At 45.0% G+C, this 14,418-nt stretch overlaps 1 protein-coding gene across 2 annotated transcripts in view; it reads left to right on the forward strand.

The window, feature by feature from the left end:
- Window positions 1-1,562: 1,562 nt before the first annotated feature.
- Glt8d2 (glycosyltransferase 8 domain containing 2) overlaps window positions 1,563-14,418 on the forward strand; it is a 39,313-nt gene continuing 26,457 nt past the window's right edge. Inside the window, exon 1 of one of the 2 annotated variants that reach the window (XM_021205596.2) lies at window positions 1,563-1,704. The gene's annotated coding sequence lies outside the window, so the exon portion shown is untranslated. Of the gene's footprint in view, window positions 1,724-14,418 lie in introns of both variants that reach the window. The other variant, XM_029542493.1, reaches the window with a different exon arrangement.

Consider the following 14,418-nt stretch of genomic DNA (forward strand, 5'->3'; position numbering starts at 1 on the left):
CACTATCTGGTAATCTGTGGAGTTAGTTGTTATAGTTGTCTCTGGTTGGAGCTTGTTCCTCCTGTGATTCTGTTAGCCTCTGTCAGCAGTCCTGGGATTCCAGCTCTCTCCTGAGTCTCAGTGGTCAGATTACTCTCTGCAGGGAAGCTCTCCTCTTGTAGGGAAGGCACACAGAGGCCTGGCATTCAGATCTGCCTCTTTCCTGAAGATACAGGCCCAAAATGGGGCCTGTCCCAGAAGATGTGTCGCCTCTGCAGCTTGTACACTCACCTGCACGGGCTAGATTTCGAGGGACCCTGGACACAATATGTCTCTCTCACCCGCTCTGGTAGACAGAGCCCTCCCAGGTGGCCACCTTTCCTCTGGTGGGAAAGGTGCCCAGATGTCTGGAGCTTGAAACAAGGTCCCAGAAGATAGTTTGTTTCTGTCTGTCCCAAAGCTGTGTAGCTTCTGTAGTCCACACTCTTGCCAGTGCAGACTGGAGCCTGAGCGAACTGGAGCAAAGATGACTCCCTTACCAGCTCAGGCAGTGAGAGCGCTCCTGAGTGGACACTTCTTCTCTGGTGGGGATGGTGCCTGATGTCTGGAGCCAGAACCAGCGTCTGTCCCAGAAGCTGTGTCACTTCTGCAGTCTGCTATCCCTGGCAACGACCGGAGCCTGGGCATACAGGAGCAAATATTGTGGATGATGTTTTTTTAAAAAACAAAACAAAACAAAAAAATTTGTTTGTTTTTGTTTGAGGGAAGGTCTCAAGTAGCTCGAGCTAGCCCAGCACTGCCTCTCTCTCCAAAGTGCTAGAATTACAGGCTTGCCACACACCATGGCAGTTATTGAGGGTGTCTTGGAAATATAAAGTTACAGTGTGATTTGCATCGTATTTATGTAGGAAGCGACTGCTTGTGATGGAGGCGGCCAGCGAGGAGTTCCTTATGAAAGCTAGAGAGAAGCCCTAGTGGAATATGTTCCATGATCCTGGGCAAAGCTCTGGCACCATTCCTAGAGTTCTGGGGATCAACTGCAAAACCACAAAATGGCAGTGTTGCGACTAAGAAGTCTGCCCCCTGACTGATGCCTCTCTCCTCCAGTAGGAATACACCCCACCTGGAAACTTCTGTCTTTATCACAGCTTCAATAAATGACTATGGTTGTCTGATACATGATTTGCCATGGCAACATTTCAACATACAGGAGATTTCAAAGATTCTCAGCAAGAACCTGACTGAAATTTGAAATTTACACTAGACACATGACAGTATAAATTCACTTTCCAAACATTTTTTCTTCCCTAGGTTTGCAGCTTTTACTCCAGAATAGCCCTGTTTTGGAGGGAGTTTCACATGCAGACTGCAAGAGAAAGCTGAGAGAGGAAGTCTGCCCCAGGCAGCCAACCTGCCCCCGTCACGACGAGCACATCTGGAAGTGTTTCAGGAGCAGCCTCTGCCTGCACAAGGCTTGGGTTCCCAGAGGCTGCAGGAGTGGAAGAAACCCGAGCCATTCAGGCAACGCAAGCGCAAGTGGAGGTGGGTGTGGACGGCGGAGGCACACTCAGGGCTCGTAAGCCATTTGGGATTTCCAATGGGATCTGGGAAGCAGCTGAAGCAACAGGAACCTTAGCGGTCCCGCGAGGCCAGCCGTAGTTTGAACGCTCATCTTTGCAGCAGTTCTGGACCAAGTTGCCCAAAGCCTATCCTCACGTCCATCAGGTAAACAGAGCAATTACAAGTAAGATAATCTTTCCATTTTACCTCTTCTGTCTACAACACTTGTTTATTTTGCTGTGAACTCAGAGAAGTAACTCAGAGGAGGCAGACTGCCCCCTTCACAGCCTCAGCCTCCAGAAGCCCCCTGGTTTGTAATGTAACATTGTAATGAACTTTTCTATTGCAGCAAACCCAAGACGCTCACTGTATAAGCTTTTCACATCTTTCTATTTTTTGCAGAACAGAGGCTAGCCCCATTCTCCCATCTCTGCCCTAATGGTGATTTGTTTGTTTGTTTGCACAGGCGTTTGAGTTGCACTGGAGCTCGGGAGTTAGACATGACAGACACCAGTGTTTGCATTTAATGCGAGTCTGTTTCTGAGCCAAAATGCCATAACTGAGTTATGATTCATGTTTTTGAAATCTGTCCTGAGAAACTCTTCAGGGGCCTCCATTCCTAGTAAAAGAACTGGCAGTTAATTCTGTGGTTTTGTTGTGGTATGGGAGTCACAGTGTTTGATTGAGCGTCCAAAGATGCAGGATGTTTGTCCTATGCAGCCTGCTGGCCAATAGGAAGCTGGTGGGTTGGTTTTGCCTTTTTCTTTCTTCTTGAAATGTTTTGGTATTGCACTTCTTCGCAATATCCTTTGGTATTACATAATGGAATTCTAGTTCTCCCTCTGATACAGCCAACAACAGAGCTGTGTCCTGGCAAGACTTTCATAAGCCTGATTCTGGTCATATCTCACCCATGTGCCTACATTTCCCAATCTGCAAAATGGAAATAAAGTGATACAATGTAACATGTGACACACAGATACAAAGTAAATGTGACACACAGAGCCTGCTTCCATGGCAATGCTGATAATGACAATGAAGGTTACAGAAGTGACACATGCTGAACTGGACAGGTCCCTTCCCCGGACATTCTGATGTTTCATGTGTTCCTCATCTCCCAACATGTCTTTCCCCCAGAACCCTGCTTTCTTCATCCTTCCACAAAATACCTAACCCCTCCAGCTCTCTCTCTCTCTCTCTCTCTCTCTCTCTCTCTCTCTCTCTCTCTCTCTCTCTCATCTCCGCTCTTCATCCTCCTCTCTGAAAGGCATGTTCATTAAGCCACCGTTTTCATTCCTCATTCCCAAGAAACATCATTCTCTTATTGCTTCCTTGATGTCAGAATATTTCAAAGGATGTTTAAGAGGATGTAGTCCCATTGGAGAAGGAGCTCCAAGCCCCTTCAGACAGAGCATAAAGTAGAAAAACACTTGAAAGGTCCTGAGAAATGTCTCAATGAAGAATGCCACTTAAGGACATTTTAGCATGCAGCAGCTACCAAACTTGAGTCATTTTATCACATACATGAACATGGCTTGGCACATGCTCTAGTACTCGCTGTTCTGACCACACTTGTTTTCATTTTGGCTCCCTTATGAAATTCTATTTGATAGTACTTCTGGTTAGCAGCCACGAGGGTGCTGTGTTCTTCATCTAAATGGTTGTTTGTGGTTCCAAAAGTTCAAGTGCTTAGGACTTGGTCCTTATGTCAGTTTGGGGAGACGGTATAGAAGAGCTTCAGGGGTGATGGTGCCCTATGGGAGACATTCACATCACTTGAGGTATCTCTTGTTCAGTTACACTGCTCATGATATTTCTCCTAGTGCATTAAGCATAGTCTCTAATGTTGAAATCATTCAACAGCAGCTTGTGGGCACCTTTGTCTTTATTTCTTTCTTACCTTTGGACAACCAGGTCTTTCCCAGCACCATGGCAGATCTGATTAATCAATCATTATCTCTACTCTTCTAAAGTAAGAGCCTGGCAGTAGCTTTAGATTTTTCCTTAAGTTGGCAATCCCCAAATCCTCTATCAACTGATTGGCACTAACATGTAAAATAAATCTTTGGGGCTCAGAATTTTGAGGTATTTTCCTTCCCACTTTTGTCTTTTCTTCCAAGACAGAGCTAAATCTACCTTTGGCCACTGCTAAGGCAGCTAGCTGTCCATGCACCATCCCCAGGGCTGGGGGCTTTGAACACATGCCATCGTTTCTCAGGTCTAGCCTAGCTCTCCGTGCTCTGCTTTATGCCCTCTGTTTTCTTGCTTCTCTTGAAACTGCCACTGTTCAGACTTTGCCTTGGGAGTTCCTCGGTCCATCACTGACATTTGGTACCTCCCAAAGCTACCTCCAGCTGTTCTGAAGACAGGATGACACGCTTTCTACACTGGACGGTTATTGGCTGTTATCATATGGAAAACATGACTCAGATGTCGTCCAGAACCTCTGCCTCCATCCTTGGAATGGGACCACTGGCTCATCTGTGATGAGCTGACTCCTTTCTCTGGAGACAAGCAAAGTGACAAGAGCCGCTTTCTGTCTCCCGTTGTTCATTCCAACCATCTTTAAGAAAGGACAGACAGACCTGTCAGAGAGTCACAGTCCTGCCCTCTGTCATCACAGGTGTAGGTACAGCACCCAGGACACGGGCACAGCACAACTTTAGAAACAGTATGGTGGCTGCGGTTAGGGTGTACATTCCTTTCATCCCAGAACTCAGGAGGCACAGGCAGGGAGATCTTTGTGAATTTGAGGCTAGCCTGGTCTACATAGTGAGTTCTTTGAACTGGAAACATTCAAGATTGGGGTTAGAGAGCTGGCTCAGTGGTTAAGAGCACTGTCTGCTCTTCCAGAGGTCCTGAATTCAATTCCCAGCAACCATATGGTGACTATAATGGGATCTGATGCCCTCTTCTGCCATACAGGTGTACATGCAGATAGGGCACGTGTACATAAAATGAATAAATAAATTTTAAAAGAAAAGAGTAAAAACAACTAAAGATAGAAACCCAAGCTAAAAGACACCAGACTGGCATGAAGGGGGTTGAATATGGATTGCTTAGTGGGCAATAGCATTAATGTTACTTTTTCTTAGGTGTGATCATGGCATTTTGGTTGTATAGGAAGATGTGTTTGGTTTGTCTGTGTTTTTGTGTATGTGCATGTGAGAGTGTGTGTGCCCATGTTTGTGACTGTAGAGGCTGAAGGACAATGCCAGGTGTCCTGCACTGTTTTCTCTTCCTTCTCTCACTGTTTTCTCTTCCTTCTCCCCTGAGACAGTACTTGCCATCAGGGCCAGTGTAGGCACAAGAACTAGAAGATGCCAGGATACAAAGGTGTCTCTGCAGTGCCTGGGGTGCTGATTTCATGATGAACATACAGCATTTGTGGTTGTCCTGCTACAAGGCTGCACAGTCATCTTGGCCTATCGGTATTCTTGAGAGATTATATTGCTGGGTGTTGAACACATGACCATGAACCTTTGTCCCCACTTGTGTGAGGCTTCTGACGTATCATTTTGGGGAACAGTAACCAGGTTTCTTAATTAGAGTTTTTATTGCTGTGAAGAGACACCATGACCAAAGCAACTCTTATAAAGGACAACATTTAATTGGGGCTGGATTACTGGTTCTGAGGTTCAGTCCATTATCATAATGGCAGGAAGCATGGCAACATTCAGGCAGACATGATGCTGGAGGAGCTGAGAGTTCTACATCTTGTTCCAAAAGCAAATAGAAAACTTGTTTCCAGGCAGTTGGGGGAGGGTCTCAAAGCCTATTCCCACAGAGACACACTTCCTGCAACAAGGCCATACCTCCTAATAGTGCTACTTTCTGGGCCAAGCATATTCAAGCCACCACACCAGGGAAACCTAGTTATATAGTAGCCAGTAGAGATAGCCACTGAGGAAATGAAGAACCGGGGGCTGGGGAGGCTTAGTGCCAGATTTGGGGTGGTGGAGGGACTCTGAGGCTGAAGTTTGTCTGACAAGAAGCTCAGGGTGCTCATGTGAGATGCCCTGGAAGGCACTGTCAGCATTCTGACTCTTAGAGAAGCCTGGAATGTCAGGGATGGTTTTGAGCAGAGCGGAGCACCCAGCACAATAGTCTAAGTCACACCTTCCCAGGCTCACCACAGCGCTTGGTTGTAAACTTGCTGAAGGGAGATAAGGCAGTGTAGTGCAGTCAAAAGATGGTGTTGATCGGCAAGGCGGAGGCCCCGGAGGTGGCGATAATTCTGGGTGTATCCTGAAAGCAGAACAAAGAGGACGTGTGTCAGTGTTTGTGTAGATACGGAGAGAGATGGGAGATAACATCTGGTCTGCTCTTTTGTTGGTACAATTAGAGAAATGAGGCTGTGGATAACTGGTTTGGAAATGATTATAGAAGATGTGTGCTGTGGGGGAAAATATCAGAAACTCAGAGTGGAATATGTGGACGCCTTTGGGCAGTGATGCCAAGTGTCCAGTGGGATTTAGGAGTATGGAGGCCCTATGAGAGGCTTGAGCTGGGGACAGAGATGTGAGTGAAGTTGTCATGTAAATAGTATTTGAAACTGAATGTTTAAAACATGATAGTTCCTCAGGAGGAAGAGAGAAGAAAGGAAACCAAAGATTGGGATGTCCCTCCATGTGCATGTTGGGGTTCAGGTGGCATGAGCTAAAGATATGGGGACAGTGGAACTGAACGTGTGCATACTGAAGGTGGGGGCTGGGGTAATGAAGGAGCTAGACAGTGTGCCAGGGGTGTGTGAAGGAGAGGTTGTGGCTTGTGGACCATCTTCAGTCGTTCAGAAACCTTGATAACCCAGACAGTCTCCTCATAGACTGTGCCCAGTGTCACTTTTCGTGCCATTGAAACAAAAAACAATCAAAGAAGAATGGGTTAATTTGGTTAATGGGGCACATGGCAGAGAAGGCAAGGCAGCGGGATGAGAATGTGCCTTTAGGCAACCAAGAGCGAAGAATCGATGAACTGAAGCTCTGCCTTCTTTTTCACCAAGAACGATGAATCGAGGCTCTTTCTCCTTTCCTTGTGGTCTGGGGCCCAGGTCCATGGAACGGTGCCACTCCCAGAGTGTTTCTACCTCAATTAAATCTCACGGGGAAACATCTTCACACACGGAGGTGTGCCTCGTAGATGACTTCTAAATCCTGTCAAGCTGACAATTACTAGGGACTGTCGGGATGGCTCAGTGGTTACAACAGAGGTTGCTCTTGCAGAGTGAATCAGTTGCTGTTCTGTTGCTGTGATAAAACACCACGGCCAAGGCCACTTGTGGAAGAAAGCGTTTATTTGGGCCTATGGTCTGGAGGGTTTTAGAGTTCACAATGGCAGCAAGCGGCAGGTGTGAGGGCAGGAACACAAGTGGAGAGCTCGTATCTTGAGTACGAACCACAGCACAAAGCTGAAAGACCACACTGGGAATGCCATAAGGTTTGGACCTGAAACCCTGCCCCCAGTAACATACTTTTCCCAACAAGGCCATAGCTCCTAAACCAACCAAACAGCGCCATTAACTAGGGACCAAGTGCTCAGATGCCCAAGAATATGGAGAGCACCTCATTCAGACCAGCACACAGAAGACATGTAAGGTTCCCAGCACCGACATCACGTGGCTCACCAAAGCCTCTGACCTTGATGAGCATTGGCACTGGAGTACACAAGTACACACATGCACATAATTTAAATTAAAAAAATGTTTAAAAAGATTCACTTCCATAGACCTTGGGTTTTCTGCTGGGTTCAAGTTTCTGCCTACTACTCCATATGTTTTTTTAAAAATCTTTCTATTTTATATATATGAGTGCTTTATCTGCATGTACCTGTATGCCAGAATCGGGAATCAGACTCATTATAGATGGTTGTGAGCCACCATGTGGTTGCTGGGAATTGAACTCAGGACCTCTGGAAGACTAGTCAGTACTCCTAACCACTGAACCATCTCTCCAACCTTATTTTTGGTTTATAGCCCTGGCTGTCCTGGAACTAGCTCTGTAGACCAGGCTGGTCTCAAACTCACGTAAATCAGTCTGCTTCTGCCTCCTATGTGCTGGGACTAAAGGTGTGCACCACCAAACTTGGCAGATCTATTTTTAGATTGTGTATGAGTGTTTTGCCTACATGTATATGTAGTGTAGTATGTAAATGCAGTACCAGTGGGGGCCAGAAGAGGGCATTGGGTCACCTGGACCTAGAGCTCCTGCAAGAGCATTAAGTGCCTCTAACCACTAGACGTGCCTGCCAATAGAGGTCAGCGGCAACTCTATGGGGCCGGTCCTCTCCTTCCACCTTTACATCTGTTATTTTTATCTCCAGCAGGTGACCTGTGAGACTTTTTGACTGACAGTGACTGATCAGTGACAATCTCCCTGTTAGGTATTGTTGGTACCTTTGTGGAGAATTAGTTGACTTTGTGTGTATGCTTATTGTTGACACCTCTGCTCTGTCTCTGCATCTGTTTCTATGCCAGTGTCACACTGTTTGGAATGTAATTTGACATTAGGGAGTGTGACACTTAGTTCTTGTTCAGGAATGTTTTGGCTACACAGGGCACCAGTACCTCTGTGTGAATTTTAGGATAATTATTTTCTATGTCTTCTAAAACTGGAATGAATCTGCAGATTTCTTTGACTGGTACTTATGGACATCCTGACAAGATTGAGTCTTTTGTTGTTGTTGTTGTTTTTTCGAGACACAGTTTCTCTGTGTAGCCCTGGCTGTCCTGGAACTCACTCTGTAGACCAGGCTGGCCTCGAACCCAGAAATCTGCCTGCCTCTGCCTCCCAAGTGCTGGGATTAAAGGCATGCACCACCACCGCCCGGCTAAGATTGACTCTTTTAATCCCAGTTAGTTTCATTGAAGGGTGATTCATATACAGTTCTAGAATCTTAAATCTAATAGAGTTATCTGCTTTACTTGTCATGGTAGGGCGCTAGACAGGTGGAGTGATTTCCCTAGGACCTGCCAGTGCCTTATATTAATGAGGCTTCTGCTGTTGTGGCATAATGTTTAAAGAGTGTTCTGTGATTTTAAAGAGTGGTTCTGTGATCTTTTTGCTTAGATGAAATATTACTTTATGAAAGTGTTACAGAACAGTATAGTGAGCACTTATTTAGGGACTTGACTCATCCTTAGTGCCTGTCATAATTTCCTGTCTCCATCTCTTCCTTTCTACATGCGTTATAACATCTGACCCCTTCACCCTACATATATGTATGTGCCCCCTGTTTTCAAGGATATATTCCTATGGAACCATATAGTTTACCCACCGAGGAAATGTAACATCAGTGCAATGGTATTTCCCTACTTTTTCCAATAATAAAGTTTATCACTGGTTTTAAATATGCAATCAAGAGCCATTCATTTAATCTCGTTGCCAAGTCTCTAGACATGTGCCAAAGAAACAGAACTCTACCCAGTTCATTCTACGAAGCCACAATTACTCTGATACCTAAGCCACACAAAGGCCCAACAAAGAAAGAGAACTTCAGACCAATTTCCCTCATGAATATCGATGCAAAAATACTCAATAAAATTCTCACAAACCAAATCCAAGAACACATCAAAACGATCATCCATCATGATCAAATAGGCTTCATCCCAGATATGCAAGGATGGCTTAATATAAGGAAATCCATCAATGTAATTCTCTATATAAACAAACTCAAAGGGGAAAAAAAAAACCATGATCATCTCATTAGATGCTGAGGAATCATTTGACAAAGTCCAACACCCCTTCATGATAAAATTCTTGGAAAAATAAGGAATTCAAGGCCATACCTAAACATAATAAAGGCAATATACAGCAAACCAGTAGCCAACATCAAACTAAATGGTGAGAAACTGGAAGCAATCCCACTAAAATCAGGGACTAGACAAGGCTTCCCTCTCTCTCCCTACCTATTCAATACAGTACTTGAAGTCCTAGCCAGAGCAATTAGACAACAAAAGGAGATCAAGGGGATACAAATTGGTAAGGAAGAAGTCAAAATATCATTATTTGCAGATGATATGATGGTATACATAAGTGACCCTAAAAAGTCCACCAGAGAACTCCTAAACCTGATAAACACCTTCAGTGCAGTAGCTGGATATAAAATTAACTCAAACAAATCAGTGGCCTTTCTTTACACAAAAGATAAACAGGCTGAGAAAGAAATTAGGGAAACAACACCCTTCACAATAGTCACAAGTAATATAAAATACCTAGGTGTGACTCTAACTAAGCAAGTGAAAGATCTGTATGACAAGAACCTCAGGTCTCTGAAGAAAGAAATCGAAGATCTCGGAAGATGGAAAGATCCCCCATGAGCATGGATTGGTAGATTAATACAGTAAAGGATTTATTTTTATTCAACTCCATGGCTGTGGGGTTGGCAACGATTTGCTTGTGAGTGCAGGGGGCTTTGAGTGCCCGGGCCAGAGGTAAGGCATGAGCTGCCCAGTGTGAGAGCTGGGGACCAAACTCATTCAGTCCATTCTTAATCGCCGAGTGGTCTGTATAGCCCCAAGATTCTTTTTAACCTCTTCTTGACCCCTCTCCACTCATTCCTCCCTTATAAACCCCAAAGGAGTGGTGCGACCTTCTGATTTCCTCCCTTGTCTATTCCAGGACCAATCTTGTGCAGGTCTTAATCCAGCTAGTCACAGCTGCTGTGGGTTCAAGTGTGTTAAGGTCCTGGGCCACCTGGAAGACAGTGTTCTACAATACTCTGCTCCTCCCTGTGGCTCTCAGTTCTTCCCACCCGCCTCTGCCATGATGTTCCTTGAGCTTGGAGTGGGTTATATAAATGTCCATATTGGGGAGTTCTCAGCAATTGCCTGCCCCCAGTGATCTGACGTATTGTGAGTCTGGCAGTTACTCACTGCAAAACAAGCCTCTCTGGCCGAAGCTGACAGCAGGCCGGTCAGGGGGCAGAAATGTAAGTATTTAGAAGGCAACTTGACAAGAACACTGTGCTCACTGGACAGCAGTCAGCCCTTTAGTTTTCTTTCAAGACAGCCACATATTCAAAGAGGCCCAGACAATTCAGAATGAAGTACAATTCAGACTTGGTTGTGCCCTACTCTTGACAGAATAGATGGAATGCCATCTGTTGGCGGGAATATCCTGGTGTCCCTCAGATCCTGGGACATGAGTCTCCATTTGTTCTGCTGTTGATAATCATAAGCTTGTTCACTTTGTTAAGATGGGGATTTTCACCCCAATTCTTGAGAAATCCCTCTTGCAATTAATAACTAGTCTTGCTTTTTTGAGACTGGGAATTTCTTGTTTTCCAACAACCTCTCACTAAATTGCCCAGGTTTATTTTTCCCTGAATTAGTTATTCAGCATAGAGGCTGCAAAGCGATCTCAAGGGCACTGTGCAGGTGAGGGATCTCAACTTTCCCAGGGCAGGAGTCGTATGTATGATAGAGCCAGGATTTGAACTTTGGCTCATCTGACTGCAAGACTCCCTTCTAACTGAGCAGCATGCCAGGCATCTTGGAGAACCATCTCTATTTTGGTCCTATGACTGGAGAATTTTCACTGTATTTGCCACTGGCATTTTGAGGCCCATGAAGCCATGTTATCAGAGAGAAGACGAAACTGTAAGGTGAGGAGGGTACAATTTGAACATGCCCCATTTCCCCCAAATGCTTCAAACCAAACCTTACACATGCCAGGCAAGCAGTCTATTACAGAGGCACATTCCATCCACCTGCTCTCCATAAAGCAGACTCCATGTGGGAGTGCTCTGCATCTCAATAGAGAGTTGCCACGCAACTTATGGCTTCCTACACTCCATCTGCTTCAGGACCATTCCTCCTCCTCGACTCGTTGTTGGGCCTTTCTATTACATATGTCAGTGCTAATTTTCTGAAGTTGCTTGGTTCACCTTATGGAGGTCTCAGAGTTGGCAGCCTGATAAGGAAAGATGAGTCCCTTTTGCAACTGAGCCAGCCCTTGATAGTTAACTAGTTGGACCTCATAGTCACAGTAACCTGGCTCACCTTACATGTATACAGTGAAATGTCATCATAGTAAAGTCCATGACCCCGAGCCAAAATCACTGTCCCCGGGTAGAATCAAATTGATCCTTAGAGAGAATTTCAGAACCTTGGGGTTAGTGCATTTTCAAAGCCCCAATGGGCAATACCTGTTCTACCACTGACCAAGTGTGTGATGCTGATGTTTGATAGGAGGCCAAAGACCAAACAGAATAAGAAACCTCAGAATCCTGAAGCAGGAACTGTGGGGAGAATTCCAAAGGTATGGTGTGTCCTGGGGTCTCTGAGCCACATTGCCTCACTTAAAGAACAGAGAGTTGTGTCTCCGCTTGAAAAAGAATTGTAAGAACTGAAAGAAGCCATGGACCCAAATGACCCCACCCCCAGCACACACACACCATATTGGGCACAACAAAGTATCTGCAAACAATTGAACCTAGCCAAGCATAGTGGCACACACCTTTAGTCCCGCACTCGGGAGGCAGAGGCAGGCAGATCTCTGTGAGTTTGGGGCCAGCCTGGTCTAAGTAGTGAGTTCCAGGGCAGCCAGTTTTACTGCGAAAGTCTGTCTCAGACAGAGGAAAATGAAAAGAAAAGGAAAGGAAAGAGAAAAAAAGAAAAGGGAAAAACCTGACATGGTTCAAGCAGTTCTGAGGTAAAGGGGAGATGTGTTGGCTTAAGTTGAGGTGCTCAGAAAGGAAACTTTCTTCAGGAACTCTGGACTCAGTTTCTCCCAAGGTACCACATGGTTTCCTTCAGCAAGAGGAGGAACCATGTGGCCAGAGGCAATTCTGAGATGATATTTTCCCCAAAAGTTAGATAAATTGGCATCACTTAGAATTGCAAATGGATTAAAAAAAAAAACTATCTCAGAAAAACCCTACCCAATGTGCCCTTTCAGTAAGGGTGAGGGAGGGCCACCCAGGTGCATGCTGAGCCCCCAGTGTGCAGGAGAGGCCAGGGAAATTAAAGGGATAGTGTGGTGGGATATTTATAGTAAATTAAAGACTTGCCTCAACTCCCTGGGGATGAGAGTTGCCCAGATCACTGCCAATCACTTCTCACCACGTTCTAGTTCAGAGACCCTGGCATACATCACACGTTACCCTCCACCCATGGAGGCTGGGCTGCTGGATCCTGAAGCGCATTATGTGTTGTCTGCGTCCTCCAGTCAAATGTCAAGGTCAGAGGTTCTTCTTAAGGATTATACGTTAGATAGTGTCAAGGCCTAGGCAACTGCTACCTGTCTAGTCTACCATTCTGTGTTGTCCCTGAGGAAACTTTCTCGTATCCTGTTACTAGGATGCTCTGTGTTTTAGTGTTCTTGGAAACCAATCACAATAGAAGTCAGTAGAACTGCTTTGTATGGTTAGCTACAATAAGCTTGGACCCGAACCAACTGCACTCCTGCATCTGTGTATAACATTTTATGGTTTTTGCTTTCATAAACTGCCCCTGGGTTAGACCCAGGGAGAGAGACATAAGAGAGACACCTGCACCAATATAAGAAGCTGTTGGGAATAAGACTTCCATTTTGAAAGGGGCTGAGTAAAGTTTAAGTTTCCAAGACCTCCCTGGGAATTAACATCCTATGTTATGTGGTAGAAAAGACATGGTAACTGACATCCTGGTTGACAAGTTAAGACATGAATGTTAGACAAAGTGAGTCCCCTGCTACAGTTGAATACTACAACCAATGGGAGCAAGATAAGTGTACAAAAAAGACATGTTCCTAAGGAAATCCCCTACCCCTAAATCCTGACTGGTGAGATAACTTGGTACAGATGTTTGTGGATCTCAGGCTTAAAAGCCCTATAGTATCTTAATTCAGAGTCTCAGGTCAGTTCTCGAGTCTGGAAAGCAGCCTTGAATGTCACTTTGGGTTGGGCTTTGAGGTTCCAAAATCCCACACCAAGTTGGGTATCTCAGTCTCCTGCCCGTGGATCAGGATATGAAGCTTGAAGTTACATATCTAAGCTTGTCTGCCTGTATGCTGCCGGGCTTCCCACCGTGATGATAATGGACAAACCCTCTGAAACTATAAACAAGCCCCCAATTAAATGCTTTCTTTTATAAGTGTTTCTTTGGTCATGGAGTTTCATCAACACAATAGTAACCCTAACTAAGCTATTCTCAAATTCAGTATATATATATATATATATATATATATATATATATATATATATATATATGTAGCATGTAAAGATACCGTGAGGTGATGGGACTTGAATTAGGGGACATGTTTGATTGAAACCTTTTCATGGTGATTCAGCCCTTTCTTGTCCTCTTGACGTTGGTACATTAGAGGACATTTCAAGGTGATTGTGGGAGGGTCTCTGTGTGTGGTAGGTGCACCAGGGTTGTACCAGGAGGCCTAAAGAGGTATTGGGTATCTTGTTCTATCACTACCCATGTTATTCCTTTGAGATAAGATCTCCCATTGAATGAAGAGCTAGACTGGGTGACCAACAAGCCCTAGTGACTCTCCTATGTCTGCGTGAGGACATTGTGGGAGGTACTGGTGCACATGCAACACACCCAGCTAGTCATGTGACACCATGCCATCTCCCCAGCCCCATTACTGTGACTTTGTTTGACCATATACCTTACTTTTTAGCCAGTCATAGCTGTCTGGATCTGTGGCCATTATTATGCCAAGTGTAGAAGAATCCCAAAGCTCTGTGGACTCTCTTGCTTTCTGAGAAGACACATTTCATCCTTGAAAAACATTAAATTAAAAATTCAACCCCATAGGAAAAACAAACTTTGTTTTCTTTCTCTTTCTTCTCTTCCTCTTCCTCTTCCTCTTCCTCTTCCTCTTCCTCTTCCTCTTCCTCTTCCTCTTCCTCTTCCTCTTCTTCTTCTTCTTCTTCTTCTTCTTCTTC

Source organism: Mus pahari, chromosome 9, assembly GCF_900095145.1.
Source record: "Mus pahari chromosome 9, PAHARI_EIJ_v1.1, whole genome shotgun sequence".
NCBI lineage: Eukaryota > Metazoa > Chordata > Mammalia > Rodentia > Muridae > Mus > Mus pahari.